The 13,436-nt window shown below is 42.3% G+C and overlaps 1 long non-coding RNA gene across 1 annotated transcript; it reads right to left on the reverse strand.

Moving 5' to 3' along the window:
* Window positions 1-1,738: 1,738 nt before the first annotated feature.
* On the reverse strand, window positions 1,739-11,093 carry LOC122445792. The gene is made up of 3 exons (XR_006270676.1): window positions 10,969-11,093; window positions 4,032-4,046; window positions 1,739-1,750 (listed from the first exon to the last, which is right to left on the reverse strand). It is a non-coding gene; the product is annotated as an uncharacterized LOC122445792 (long non-coding RNA).
* Between the last annotated feature and the right edge of the window lie 2,343 nt (window positions 11,094-13,436).

A 13,436-nucleotide genomic window follows, 5' to 3' on the forward strand; every position in this document is an offset into this window, starting at 1 on the left:
ACTCTAATTTACATTTGCCTTTTTAAGTTTCAGAATGGCATGAATAATATTCTACCCTGTGGTAAATGCTATAAATGTGTATCTGTCTATATTTAAATTGCAATATGTATAATTTACACATAATCCACAATTATAATTAGCATATATGTATAAGTATACACATTTACAATTGTACATATTCATATATATATATATCAATCAGTTTTTACCTATGTATAGTTTCTCTGGTGTATATACTAAAAATAACAACTGGTTATCTCCTGGGAGGTAAGCTGATTGGCTAGAGCAGAGTGTGTAAAAGAGTCTCATTTTTCACCATATGTCTTTTTTTTCGTTTTGCATTTTGTACGTCAAGCTTACATTATACAATACTAAAATAAATACTTTTAAAGATATGTGCAGGACCTAAATAAAGAAAATCATATAGTTCAACCGCACTAATGAATCCAAAGAAACATAAAATTATATAACAATGAAATAATATTTGTCTATAGAAATGGCAAAGTCTTTTTTATTTAAGATAAGTGGTTTAATCTCAGTACTCCCAAAGTGCCAGAAAATGGAAAATCTCACACACCACTGGTGGTAATCACTACAACCATTTGGTAAAGCAATTAATTCATAGTTTCAGACAAGTAATCCACTTCTAGAAACCTATGCCTAAGAAGCTAACCAAAGTTTCAGGCAAAGATGTATGTACAAATGTAAATCCACATGACTAAATAAATGTTTCAAAATAATGTTTGAAATAATGCTTTTGAAATGTATATGACAAAATAGACATCATGCTTCAGGCAGTTTGTAATGGCATAATACTTTTTTGAGTTATTTAAACTTATTTTTAAGATAGAAGTAGTATTTGAACATTTGAAATAATGGATATTAATGGGTAACCTCATGAGATATTATTAAAATAAATAAATAGTGTAATGAAACAATATATGCAGTATCATTCTACTTTTTCATATATTTTTATGCAAATACATGTTTGTCTTATAGGCACCAGGAAACTTTATCCCTCCCACACATCCTGGTAACAATGGGTAAGACATGGCCAACAATCAGATCAAAGAATCTTAAGGGGACACTCCAATGATACTATTTATATGTATATATATCATATACATGTATATAGTGTGTGTGTGTATAGCATCACTGAAGAAGGCTAAATCTGATGCTAAAGGGAGCATCAGATTTATATATTTTTTTTTTTATTAAGGACCCTCTGTCACATACACAACACAATATCCTTTCTCAGCACCTTCCTAGTACTATAGGACTGAAAGTCTCAAAACTAAATTTCCAAGACTCTTTTCCTTTGCTAGACTGGCTATCGAGAGGCATTAGCATGGGATCTGGGAAGAAGAAGAGAAATAAGAGCCTTGATTTTTGCCCCACAGCAACTACAGATAGGCTCATGGACATCAGCAGATGGCAGATTCATGGATGCATCAGCAGCTTCCAGTTTTCTTCCTAAAAATGGCTTACATTTCTGCTACAGGCTGTCAGTAGCAAACACTCTGGGATTTCAGCAGCCTCCTGATTTCAAAAAAAATCTTCTTGACTCCTGCTTTCTGGATGTCCTGAAACCCAACAGCACTCTCCATGACCCTCATTCTCCTGTCCAGTTCTTCTAAGGGTGATTTAAGTTCCTAGATCCCTATATTAACTCCCCTTCTGATTATAAATACCTAAGGAGGTTGCTCTGTCCCTGACCAATCCCAGATTGATAAGACTTCCAAATTCTGACCTTTCATATCTCCATAAAAATCCATATCCCACCTTAAAAGGCAATGGATAGAAAGAAAAAATAGGAACACAGATGTTGATATTCATATTTTCAGAAATTCCATTAACATGTTTACAAGATCTAAAATATAACCAATTAAGAGTCCAGAAACTCTGGCAGTCCTAACTTCTAGGTGTTCAGCAGGACATGTTAAAATAGCGGTTCTTGCCCAGGGATGATGCTGCCCCTCCCGCTCCGGGACATCTGGCGGTGTTGGAGGCATTATCAGTTGTCCCAGCTGGGAGGAGGGAGTTATGCTAGTGGCATCTAGTGGGAAAATGCCAGAGACGCCACTAAACATTCTATGATGCCCAAGAAAGACCCACACAAAAGATAATCATCAGACCTGAAATGTTCCTAGTGCCAACAATGAGAGATGTTACCTTAAGTCTTTTTCGTCAGCCTTCCAGGATCGTGATATCAAAAGCTCAAGTTACAAAAAGTTTATCTTTTATATGATAAGGGAAGAGAAATCTTTCTAATTAATTCCAAACCTGGCCATTGTTAGAATCTGTGATATAGATGAGGAGGAATACAAGCTGAGGAAGATGATACCCTCCTTCAAAACTGCTTATAACCCAGGTGACAAACAAACTGGTAAGTCGGAAAGAGAAAGACAAATACCACACAGTATCACATTTATGTAGAGTCTAAAATATGACACAAATGAACTTATCTATGAAACAGAAATAGACTCGCAGACATAGAGAACAGATTTGTGGTTGCCAAGAGGTAAGGGTGTTGGGGAGGGGTGAACTGGGGGTTTGGGATTAGCAGATGCAAACTATTATATATAGAACAGATAAACACCAAGGTCCTATTGTATAGTACAAGGAACTATATCCAAAATCCTGTGATAAACCATAATGGGAACAATATGAAAATATATATATATATGTATAACTGAATCAATTTGTTTTACAGTAGAAATTAGTACAACATTGTAAATCAAACTATATATCAATAAAATAAATTTTTAAAAAAATGAACCAGAGCAGGGTCTGATGAGAGAGCAAAGAGAAGAGAAAAAAATTATTAAGCATAGAAATTAGGACATTTCTCTCTCTCCCAACTAATAATGTCAGCAATTATTTCTGTGTGACAAATTATGGATGCCTTTTCTTTCCCTTTTTATACTTTTCCATATTTTCCAAATTTTATGTAATGGTCATACATTACTTCTATAATTATAGAAAAAAACAATAAGCATTATATTTTAAAATAGAATGAGAATAAGCAGGCTCTTTGAGGAAATATTCTAGTCATGTTGCTGCAAGTACTTTACATCATCTCTGAAATCCTCATGGGAAATAGAGACAAACAAAAAAATTATGCAACTCCCACCAACCTTATTGTTCTGCTTTATAACTACAGCACCCTCCCACCAAATTTTATTAACATGATTTCTCAGATTTACCTGAGTGGTCAAGAATGAACTGTAAATATTCCCTCAGCAACAAAGGTGTGCAGGAACAAGAATTCCACCCTGTTTGGGCCAAGAGATTGTTGTTCAGGGAACACAGAAGCCTTCTGAGAGGAGGGAAAGAGGCAACGACCTCCTCGGTGTTCAAGAGGAAGGGAGGCAATTAAACTTGATTTCTGAGACCCCTGAATGTGGAATTCTGTAAGCTCAGACTTATGTGTCTCCACGAATAGCAATATTTTACTGCGCAATGAGGTTTGTGACTAAAGGTTAGCTTTTAATTATCAGATTCCCAGTGGTTGAGCCTACAGATTCCTCTATGATCCCCACAGGGCAAAACCACAATATGGACTCCCACGAAGTGACCCGCAAGGCTGAGGGGGCCGAATCCCACTCTGGGCTCTCTCTCTTCCCACTGGCAGAAGCTAGGCTCCAGAAGACCTCTCAGCTCGGTTCTGGGTCAGCCTGGGGGAGGGGCAAGGCACCCAGCCCAAGGCCAGACCCCCCCACCCTTCTAAGGCCCTCTGTCTCTGTCTCCGTCTCTGTCATGCAGGGGTTGCCTCAGCCTCACCCCTAGGTTCCAGGAGTCTCTCAGTGTTGTCTCGTCCACGAATGGTTACTAGCTCTTCCTCTTGCGGGGAACAGGGTGGAGTTGTGAAGTCAGGAACAACCTGTCACCATGTTGGTGACCTCAATCCAAGGCTAGTTTTTAATCCGTGTACCTCAAGGATGCAGCTCATTCCTGAATTTTAAAGACCCATAAAATATTTATTTTGTTATTTAAAATATATGAATTATTTACATACCAATGGGCAGTACTTAAAATGAAGCCAGCTAACTCTGTCTTCTCTACCTCCCAGGCCTGAAAGGAAGAGACAACCCACAGCAAGAGTGAACCATAACCAGGTGTTCCCTGAGACCCCTTAGGAGCATAATCAGTACTAGCTTCACACCCTCCTGAAAACTCATGCGGAGTGGTTGGCCCTCCCGCAAGAGCAGCAGCTGCACAGGCTACAGATGGCTGTTGTGTGCACTTCACCACCCTGAGCCTGGAGAGGACCAAGATCCAGGGTGGGCAGCCTGTCCAATCAGGTGTCCTACTCCCAGTGCACATCTGAGAAGATCGGAAAAGCACTGCGGCCGAGAAACACAATTTGTTATTGACAATCTCTCCACTGCCTTCTAAATTCTAAAAGATCCCTTTGGTTTGCTGACCGAGGTAATGAATGTGAGGATGTAAGACTGTGGACTTCCATGCTGGCTCAGACGGTAAGGCATCTGCCTACAATGCAGGAGACTGGGGGTTTGACCCCTGGGTCAGGAAGATCCCCTGGAGAAGGAAATGGCAACCCACTCCAGTATTCTTGCCTGGAAAATCCCATGGACGGAGGAGGCTGGTAGGCTACAGTCCTTGGGGTTGCAAAGAGTCGGACACGACTAAGCGACTTCATTTACTTACTTACTTACTTAAGACTGGAGAAACTAGGAGAAGGACAAGTAAACTGCTCACTCAAAACAGGAATGGATATAAAGAGAAGGGGAATGATAGAAGGGGAAAGTTAGACAAGAGGGCTTAAGGGCATTTTTAAAAATTGGTGTTACAATGTTATGTTACTTTCTGCTGTAAAATGTGAATCAGCCATAAGTATACATATATCCACTCACTCTTGGAACTCCCTTTCTGCCTCCATCCCACCCCTCTAGGTCATCACAGAGCAGAGAGCTGAGCTCCCTGGGCTATACGCACTTCCCACTAGCTGTCTACTTTACACATGGTAATGTATATAGATAGATAGATATCAGTTGTAACCTCCCAATTCGTCCCACCCTCCCCTTCCCCACCCCTGTGTCCACACATTCGTTCTCTACATCCACATCTCTATTTCTGCCCTGGAACTAGGTTCGTCTGTATCATTTTCCTAGATTGCACATACATGCATTAATATACAATATTTGTTTTTTTCTTTCTGAACTATTTCATTCTGTATTTTAAGGACATTTAGAAGAGAAACTTTGTGAGGGCACAAATACCGTTGTGATGAGTGATGCCACTCTATCTCCATTTCCCCTTAAAATCTTTATTAAATTTAGACTTTTTGCTTTGCACATTGTAAGGATTCAATAAATATCTGCTGAATTAATGAATGAATCAATACACACAGCATTATTTGATGAAGTTGGGTTTTTCTCTTCGTAGGTACACAAAAAGTGCTGAGTCTTTCGTCTTTCAGACTGCTCTGCTGTCTTCATAATCATGGCTTTTAAAACTGCATAAATTCCAGCTCACTGACAGCTATAATTTACTTGTTGTAATTTGATTGTTTCTTCTGTTTTTCTACCAGAGGCAATGTTGCAATAATCACCTCTGGACACATAGCCTTTTTCTGCATACATATTAACTACTTTCCCAATGGTGAACGTTCTGCAAACACTGACTTAGCCGTGAGGAGCCTGGGGAATCGTGGTTTGAACCAGATAGGAAGCCCAGAGCAGGCAGGCTTGGTTCCAACCCAGGGTCTTCACAGATGCTGGGTGGACCCACACATTGGTCACTGCATAAACTTTCTGAGGCCACCCCAGGCCAAGACCAGTTTTGCATCGTGATATATACATATAATTGCCTTTAAGAACCTCAGTCTGGTATGTGAGGTAGCATGTAAACAAGTGATTAAGATGTAGTAAGATGAGTGTTATTACAGAGGTGAGCTGAGAGTGTTTTTGAGAACACAAGATACTAGCAGCTATTCTAACGTGGAATGAAAAGAGAGAATGTCAGGGGAAGATTCCTGGAGGAGTGATGTCTATACTCTATCTTAGAGGAGAAAGAAATGTGTCTAGTTGAGAAAAGGGAAGGGTAGTGAGTTCCAGGCAAGGAGAAAACCATACACAAGGGCACAAATGTGAAAAAGAAAACATTATGGAGCAAAGTGCATAAAATGTCACGTGTTCAATAGGAATTGAGGACACTATGGCTGAGAAGACAAGCAGAGGATATAAAGATTCTTAAACACACTTCAGGGAGTTTGGACATCACACCACAGGCAAAATAGTTACAAACCAGGGATTGACTGGCCTGATCATATTTGCCTCATGCAAAGATCACTGGAGAGCAAGGAAAGACGGGAGCCAGGAAGGCAGACAGGAAGAATCCAGAACTAACTGTCGAGGGATGATCTCAGTGACAAGAGCATCACAGAAGGGAGTGATCTCTTCACATTTCTCCAGGAAGGCACACCCAGGTTCAACAGAACTATAAAGCCACGACCACAAGAATTAGTTTTCTCAGTCTCCACAAAGCAGACACCCTTCTCTCACTTGTATAGCTCTATTCTAAAATAATCCCTCAGAGATCCAGTTTTCTGGACTTCTGGTTTCATCCTCTGATTTCACCTTCTGCCAATAGGTCCTCAATGCCGTCTGGTTACTTGGATCACACTATATAATTGCCTCCTAACTTTTCCCCTGGATTCTGACTCAGATTAGCTCAGAAAGCTGCCTCTGCTACACCTCAATATGTGAAGACAAGGTCTACTAACTGGTATCTTCACAGCATGTTGGGGCATCAACATAACAGCTCCATGCGCTCCGTCTATGGGGAACTGTATTAGCCTGGGTTCTCCAGAGACAGAGAACTGTTAACTACAAATGGGAACTTGCCATCTGTCTCTACAAGGATTAAATCATGTGCTGCTGCAGCTGCTGATTTTCAACACCCTCTGAAAGGAGCTCAGGGTGGAGAGCAGAAATGAGGCACTCTATGCTCTGGGAAAAACTGGCAGAACAGATCTTCAGATAGATATTTTCTGGAGCCAATCTTATGAGCCCAATTCTTGTATCTCCTTGCACTAAAATCCTTCATGCTGATGACCGCTCTTCATGACTAGCAGAAACCTTCTGCAAAACATGTACTTGATTGCGTGTACTCCGCCTTCACCAAAATCACATATGTACTGATCTTCTCCCCTACCTCTTTGGAGCAGTTTCTCAGAGCTATCTGAGGTGCTGTCTCCTGGGCTGCAGTCCTCATTCTGCCCCAAATAAAACTTAATTTGCAACACTCATGTTGTGCTTTTTTTTCTAAGTCAGCAGAACCAATAAGATATATACACAAGGAAATTTACTGTAAGTCCTGAAATCTGCAGTCAGTAAGCTGGAGACCCAGAGAACCAAGAAGTTGATGGTATAAACTCTAGCCTAAGTTTAAGTCCAAGACAACAGAAAACCAACACCCAGCTCAAAGGTCTATTCGGGCCTTCAATTGGGCTTCCCAGGTAGCTCAATGGGTAAAGAATCTACTTACAATGCAGGAAACGCAGGAGACGAGGGTTCAATCCCTGGGTCAGGACAATCCCCTGGAGGAGGGCATGGCAACCAGCTCCAGTATTCTTGCCTAGAGAATCCCACGGACAAAGGAGCCTGGTAGGCTACAGTCCATAGGGTCACAGAAACTCAACTGAGTGTGCCTGCAGGCCTTCAAAGGATTAGATGAGTCCCATCTACATTCAGATGTTAATCTCATCCATAAATACTCCCAACAGACATATCCAGAATAATGTTTAACCAAATATCTGGGCACCCTATGGAGCAGTCAAATTGACACATAAAATTAACCATCACAGGAACCAAGAGGACCCCAGCCAAAATTTGCAAGTCTTGGAATATATGTGCCAGTCCCTGCAGATGTTCTGTTCAATAGGGTAGACACATGATTCAAATGTAGTTAATCTGAATTAAGAACTATTAGTTAATTAAAGGCCAGATTTCAAACACATAGTACCAAACAAAAATGGTAAAATAACTGATGAATAATTTTATATTAATGTTCTTGGCTGACAAATTCCATGGACAGAGGGGGCTGGCATGCTATAGTCCACAGGGTTGCAAAAAGTCAGACAAGACTAAGAGACTAAGCATGCACATGTTGAATGATAATTATGACAATATTCAGGCATATTGGTTTAAGTAAAATATATATTAAACTAATTTTACCTGTTTTCTTGTATTTTGTTATTGTAGCTGCTAGAAAATGTGAAATCACATATATGGCTCGCATTCCATTTCTCTTGGCCAGTGTTGCTCTGGAGGGCTGAATAGACATTAGTTAAGAAGGATTAGGGGTAACATCAGAGGTCCAAGTAGTTAAAAGTTCAAGGTACAGTTTTTATCTAAATGAAGCATGGCTAGACTCACAGGGAAACTGAGGCATTGGCCATCAATATGGGTTGAGCTTGAATTACTGGGATAAGGGGCCACTGTGCTTCCCTAGGCCTAGGACCCCTCAGAGCTTTGGCTCTGACCTCTTAAGTAAGACCAGACTCCACTCCAGGTGGGAGAAGCGCTGGCCTGGCTCAGGGACTGCACTGCACTGGCTAAACTCGAGTAGGAGGCTCTCCACGGTGCGAGCAGCACCCTGCTGCGGAAGAGCGGGGCTGAAGCTCTTGCTGTCTGCCTCCTTGCTTCTCACGGTCAGGCAATTTCTACTCAGGAGGAACAATAACCCTGTCTGAAGCAATTCTTGTTTCCTCCGATCAAACACATTAAAAGTTTGTGTTTCCAGTTGACTGATTTGGGCCAGAGGCCTCAAGGCCCATTATCATTGGACACATAATAAGCCTTCTCTTCTCTCTTGTTTGCTTTTCTAAGTACTGAGAGGTAACAGATAGAATTAATTCCCTTTACTCAGAAAATTTCAAATCCATTTGTAAATACTGGTTTGGTTCTTAAATGGTCCTTGAGAGGTGATATATAATTAAAGGCTGTTTAGTTTTCACTTAAAACAAGAAGCTTCCGAGGTGGGCAAGAGTGATGCTGCCGGAGGTATGTTTACAGATCTTATTAAGCTCTTTAAGCATCTAGCAAGGCCCACCAGGCCTCGGTTGGCAAGCACCCAGAGCCTGAATATGGGAGCTACACGGGAAGCAGGCTGAAGGTTGAAGAACTTCCCAGAAAAGGAGGAAGAAAGGAAGAAATGAACAAATAGCAAGTGAGACTGAAAATAAGAAAGCTTTTGATCCCACTGATCCCCACTGTCACAACTTCATGAAGAGACCCAGAGCCACAGTGAGCTGAGAAGCTTGGGTCCTTCTAAGATGGGCTTGGCAAGGTCTTGGTGAAGTACCCAAGATGTTCCAGGGCTGTGTCCTCCTGCCAAGTGGTTATCACCATGAAAGAAAAATCCTCAGCCTCTCCAGTGAAAACCCAGCCCTATCAGCCCTTCTCAGACAGACCTCTGTCCCTTTCCTTGCCATTTTGCTGAGGCTCTTTGAGCAAAACAAAAATGATGAGGTGGTGACACTCAACCTGTCCACATCTCTGGTTTTGCGCCTCCCCAAGTTTGCTAGAGATCCAATCTCTCTGCTTCCCCATTCACTAACCTCCAACAAATGTCCTGCTCAGCCATACTGATCCCTGGACTTCTTGGGACAGAAAATGAGAGGAAGTGGAGGCTGTCAATGGAAGCATGTGGGGTGAGCACTGCAGCAGGCTCTGAAAGACTGTAATAAGACAGAGGGAGTCACCTAAGAGGCAATGGTGAGAAGCCTGGCTGGGGTCTCCATGCCACATCACAGTGCATTTTGACTCAGTATCAGTGGGGCAAGGAGGACGCAGCACCTGCTGGGACTTGGACCTATGGTTCACAGAGCTGAATTTCAGATTAAGAGTACCTAACCATGTATGACCTGAATGTTTGTTTCCTCTGTGAGTGCACACAGGCTGCATTCAAGGTATAAAGACATGAGGCAAGCATCAAGGCTCCTGGAAGCCCCTCAGAGCCACGAGGACACTGTGGAGCCCTCACAGAGTCTGGAAATAGAAGTGGGGGGGGGGTGGCTGAGACATTCAGACAGACATGTCCCACTTATGGATTCCCACGTGCGATTGACACTGCCAGTGCCACTGAGCGCCCACCACCCCTGCTACCTCACCTGAACCACACAGGGTAGTAACATACCAGCTAGAAAATTACATTTTGCAATCTCCTTTGAAGCTAAGCACCAGTGCCCATATGCAATGGAACATGAGAGGAATACCTGAGAATATCTGGGAAAGCCTGACCTTCCATAGACTGCACTCCCCCTTTCCCATAGTGACTTCCTTTTGGTTCTTGCCAGAGACATAAACAGGGGGCCAGGGTGGCAGCAGCCACTATTCTGCCACCAAATGGTGACCATGAGAATGAAGGACGAAAGCAGAGAACAGTAGAACAGAAAGAGAAGGAGTCAGGGCTACAGGTACCACCCTGCCCCCCACACCCGGCCTCCTAGCCCAGATATCTGGCTCCGTGAAAAATAAACAAACCCCCTTCACCCTTGAAGCTATTCCTTTTCAGATTTCTATAGCTGCATCCTGACAAGCAGATATAATATTTCATGGATTCACTAAGGAGAGGAATTGTTTATTTTTTTTTCATTTATTTTTATTAGTTAGAGGAATTGTTTAAATTACCAGCTCCACAGACACCGAGTTTCTTCAGAACTCAGAATTCTTCAGGGCTGCTGTGCATGCCAAGTCACTTCAGTCATGTCTGACTCTGTGACCCTATGGACTGTAGCCCACCAGTCTCCTCTGTGGACTCCCCAGGCAAGAATACTTGAATGGGTTGCCATGCCTCCTCCAGAGGGTCTTTCCAACCCAGGGACTGAACCTGTGTCACTTATGTCTCCCGATGTCTCTTGAATTGGCAGGTGGGTTCTTAACCACTAGCACCACCTGGAAAGCCCTCAGGGCTGCTGGGAATTAGTTAATCCCAGTGGACTCAGGAAAACCACTAAACCTTTCAGGTATGATCTATACAAAATCCCTTATGATTATACAGTGGAAGTGACAAATAGACTCAAGGGATTAGATCTGATAGAGAGCCTGAAGAACTATGGATAGAGGTTCCTGATTGTATAGGAGATAAGAATCAAGACCATCCCCAAGAAAAAAAAAAAGCAAAATGGTTGTCTGAGGAGGACTTAAAATCTCTATGAAAAAAAGAGAAGTGAAAAGCAAAGGAGAAAAGGAAAGATATACCCATTTGAATGCAGATTCCAAAGAATATCAAGGAGAGAAAAGGAAGCGTTCCTCAGTGATCAGTGCAAAGAAATACAGGAAAACAACAGAATGGGAAAGACTAGAGATTTCTTCAAGAAAATTAGAGATACCAAGGGAACATTTCATGCAAAGATGGGCACAATAAACGACAGCAATGGTATGGACCTAACAGAAGCAGAAAATATTAAGAAGAGGTGGCAAGAATACACAGAAGAACTATACAAAAAGATCTTTACGACCCAAATAATCATGATGGTATGATCACTCACCTAGAGCCAGACATGGTAGAATGTGAAGTCAAGTGGGCCTTAGGAAGCATTACTATGAACAAAGCTAGTGAAGGTGATAGAATTCCAGTTGAGCTATTGCAAATCCTAAAAGACGATGTTGTGAAAGTGCTGCACTCATTATGCCAGCAAATTTGGAAAACTCAGCAGTGGCCACAGGACTGGAAAAGGTCAGTTTTCATTCCAATCCCAAAGAAAGGCAATGCCAAAGAATGCTCAAACTACTGCACAATTGCACTCATTTCACATGCTAGTAAAGGAATGCTCAAAATTCTCCAAGCCAGGCTTCAACAGTACATGAATGGTGAGCTTCCAGATGTTCAAGCTGGATTTAAAAAAGGCAGAGGAACCACAGAGATCAAATTGTCAACATCTGTTGGATCATCAAAAAAGCAAGAGAGTTCCAGAAAAACATCTATTTCTGCTTTATTGATTATGCCAAAGCCTTTGACTATGTGGATCACAACAAACTGTGGAAAATTCTTCAAGAGATGGGAATACCAGACCACCTGACCTGACTCCTGAGAAATCTGTGTGCAGGTCAGGAAGCAACAGTTAGAACGGGGCATGGAACAATAGACTGGTTCCAAATCAGGAAAGGAGTATGTCAACGCTGTATATTGTCACCCTGCTTATTTAACTTATATGTAGAGTACATCATGAGAAACGCCAAGCTGGATGAAGCACAAACTGGAATCACTGGCATGAAATTTAAGAAATCAGTGGGAAGAGATCAGGGTTTGTAGAAAAGGAGTTAAAGGAATGTTTAGATGCATCGCAGAGACAATGTAAGGATGAAGTGACAATGAGGACCTCCCCCACCCCGCCCACACACACACAGGATTATGGACATGACCTGACATAAAAGACATTCACAGACAGGAAGCCATAAAGACTGCAAGTTCTGTGGGAACTGGGCCTGATCCTCATCAGCCAGATCAGCGTCTGCACTGGGGTCCCATTGTGAGACAGACCCACAACAGTTATGTGAACAGAGATAACAATGCAGAGTTGTTAACAAGGTGTAAAGTTGTTAGCTAGATAAATGAAAGTGTAAAAAGAGAACCATAGAAGTGGTAACTATAGGAAACAGCTACTGTTGCTAGGACCCAAGGAACAAAAGGAAGAGGTTGGACTTATTAAAACTTAGAAAAGTAGATTAGGAAACTTGTGAGTTAAAACTTGGGAGCAGGAGCCACTAGGTATCCTGCTGGGTATCTATGGCCAGAGGAGTGGTTTTGTGAGGGCTAGAAAAACTGCAGACTAGATTCAGAGGCTGCTACAAAGAACTGCCTCTGCCAGGGTGAAGAAGCATTGCTGGGCAGGGAGGGTGGGGTAGAGTGAGGACCATGTTCCCTACTCCCTCCTCCAGCCCGGCAGTCACCTTCCAGCACCCGCTACTGGCAAAGCCTAGCATAGCAAAGCAGCTGGCAAGCATCAAAAGCAGACATGGAGGAGGAGCTAGGAGCAGAAGATAATTATTTAACAACTGGCACATGGTTTATGTAGCAGATTCTCAGTGAACACTGTTTGCCTCCATATTCTGAAAGATGCTCCTCAACAGAGGCCAGAAAATGGGTCTTGTAGGCTCAGAAGCAACTAAACACAGAGGGGATGGGGAAGCAAGGGAATGGTAAATGTTCAGAAATTAATAAGCAGCATCTGATTCCCTGGAGTCATCCCATTCTCACTACTGGCAAATCAATCAAAACAGAAGAAATTGGGGGAGGGACTGGACCCACAGGAGGAAATAGCAGCACAGGCAGCCAGAGGCTGGAGAAGCCAAAAAGGAGGTAACTGGGGTTTCACACCTCAGAAACAGGGCACGATTTCAGAGGCCGGAGATACACTGGTCCTCAGCCAATGCTGGCTGGAGACTTGGCCCATCCTGTGCCTCCAA

Source organism: Cervus canadensis, chromosome 8 (genome assembly GCF_019320065.1).
Source record: "Cervus canadensis isolate Bull #8, Minnesota chromosome 8, ASM1932006v1, whole genome shotgun sequence".
NCBI lineage: Eukaryota > Metazoa > Chordata > Mammalia > Artiodactyla > Cervidae > Cervus > Cervus canadensis.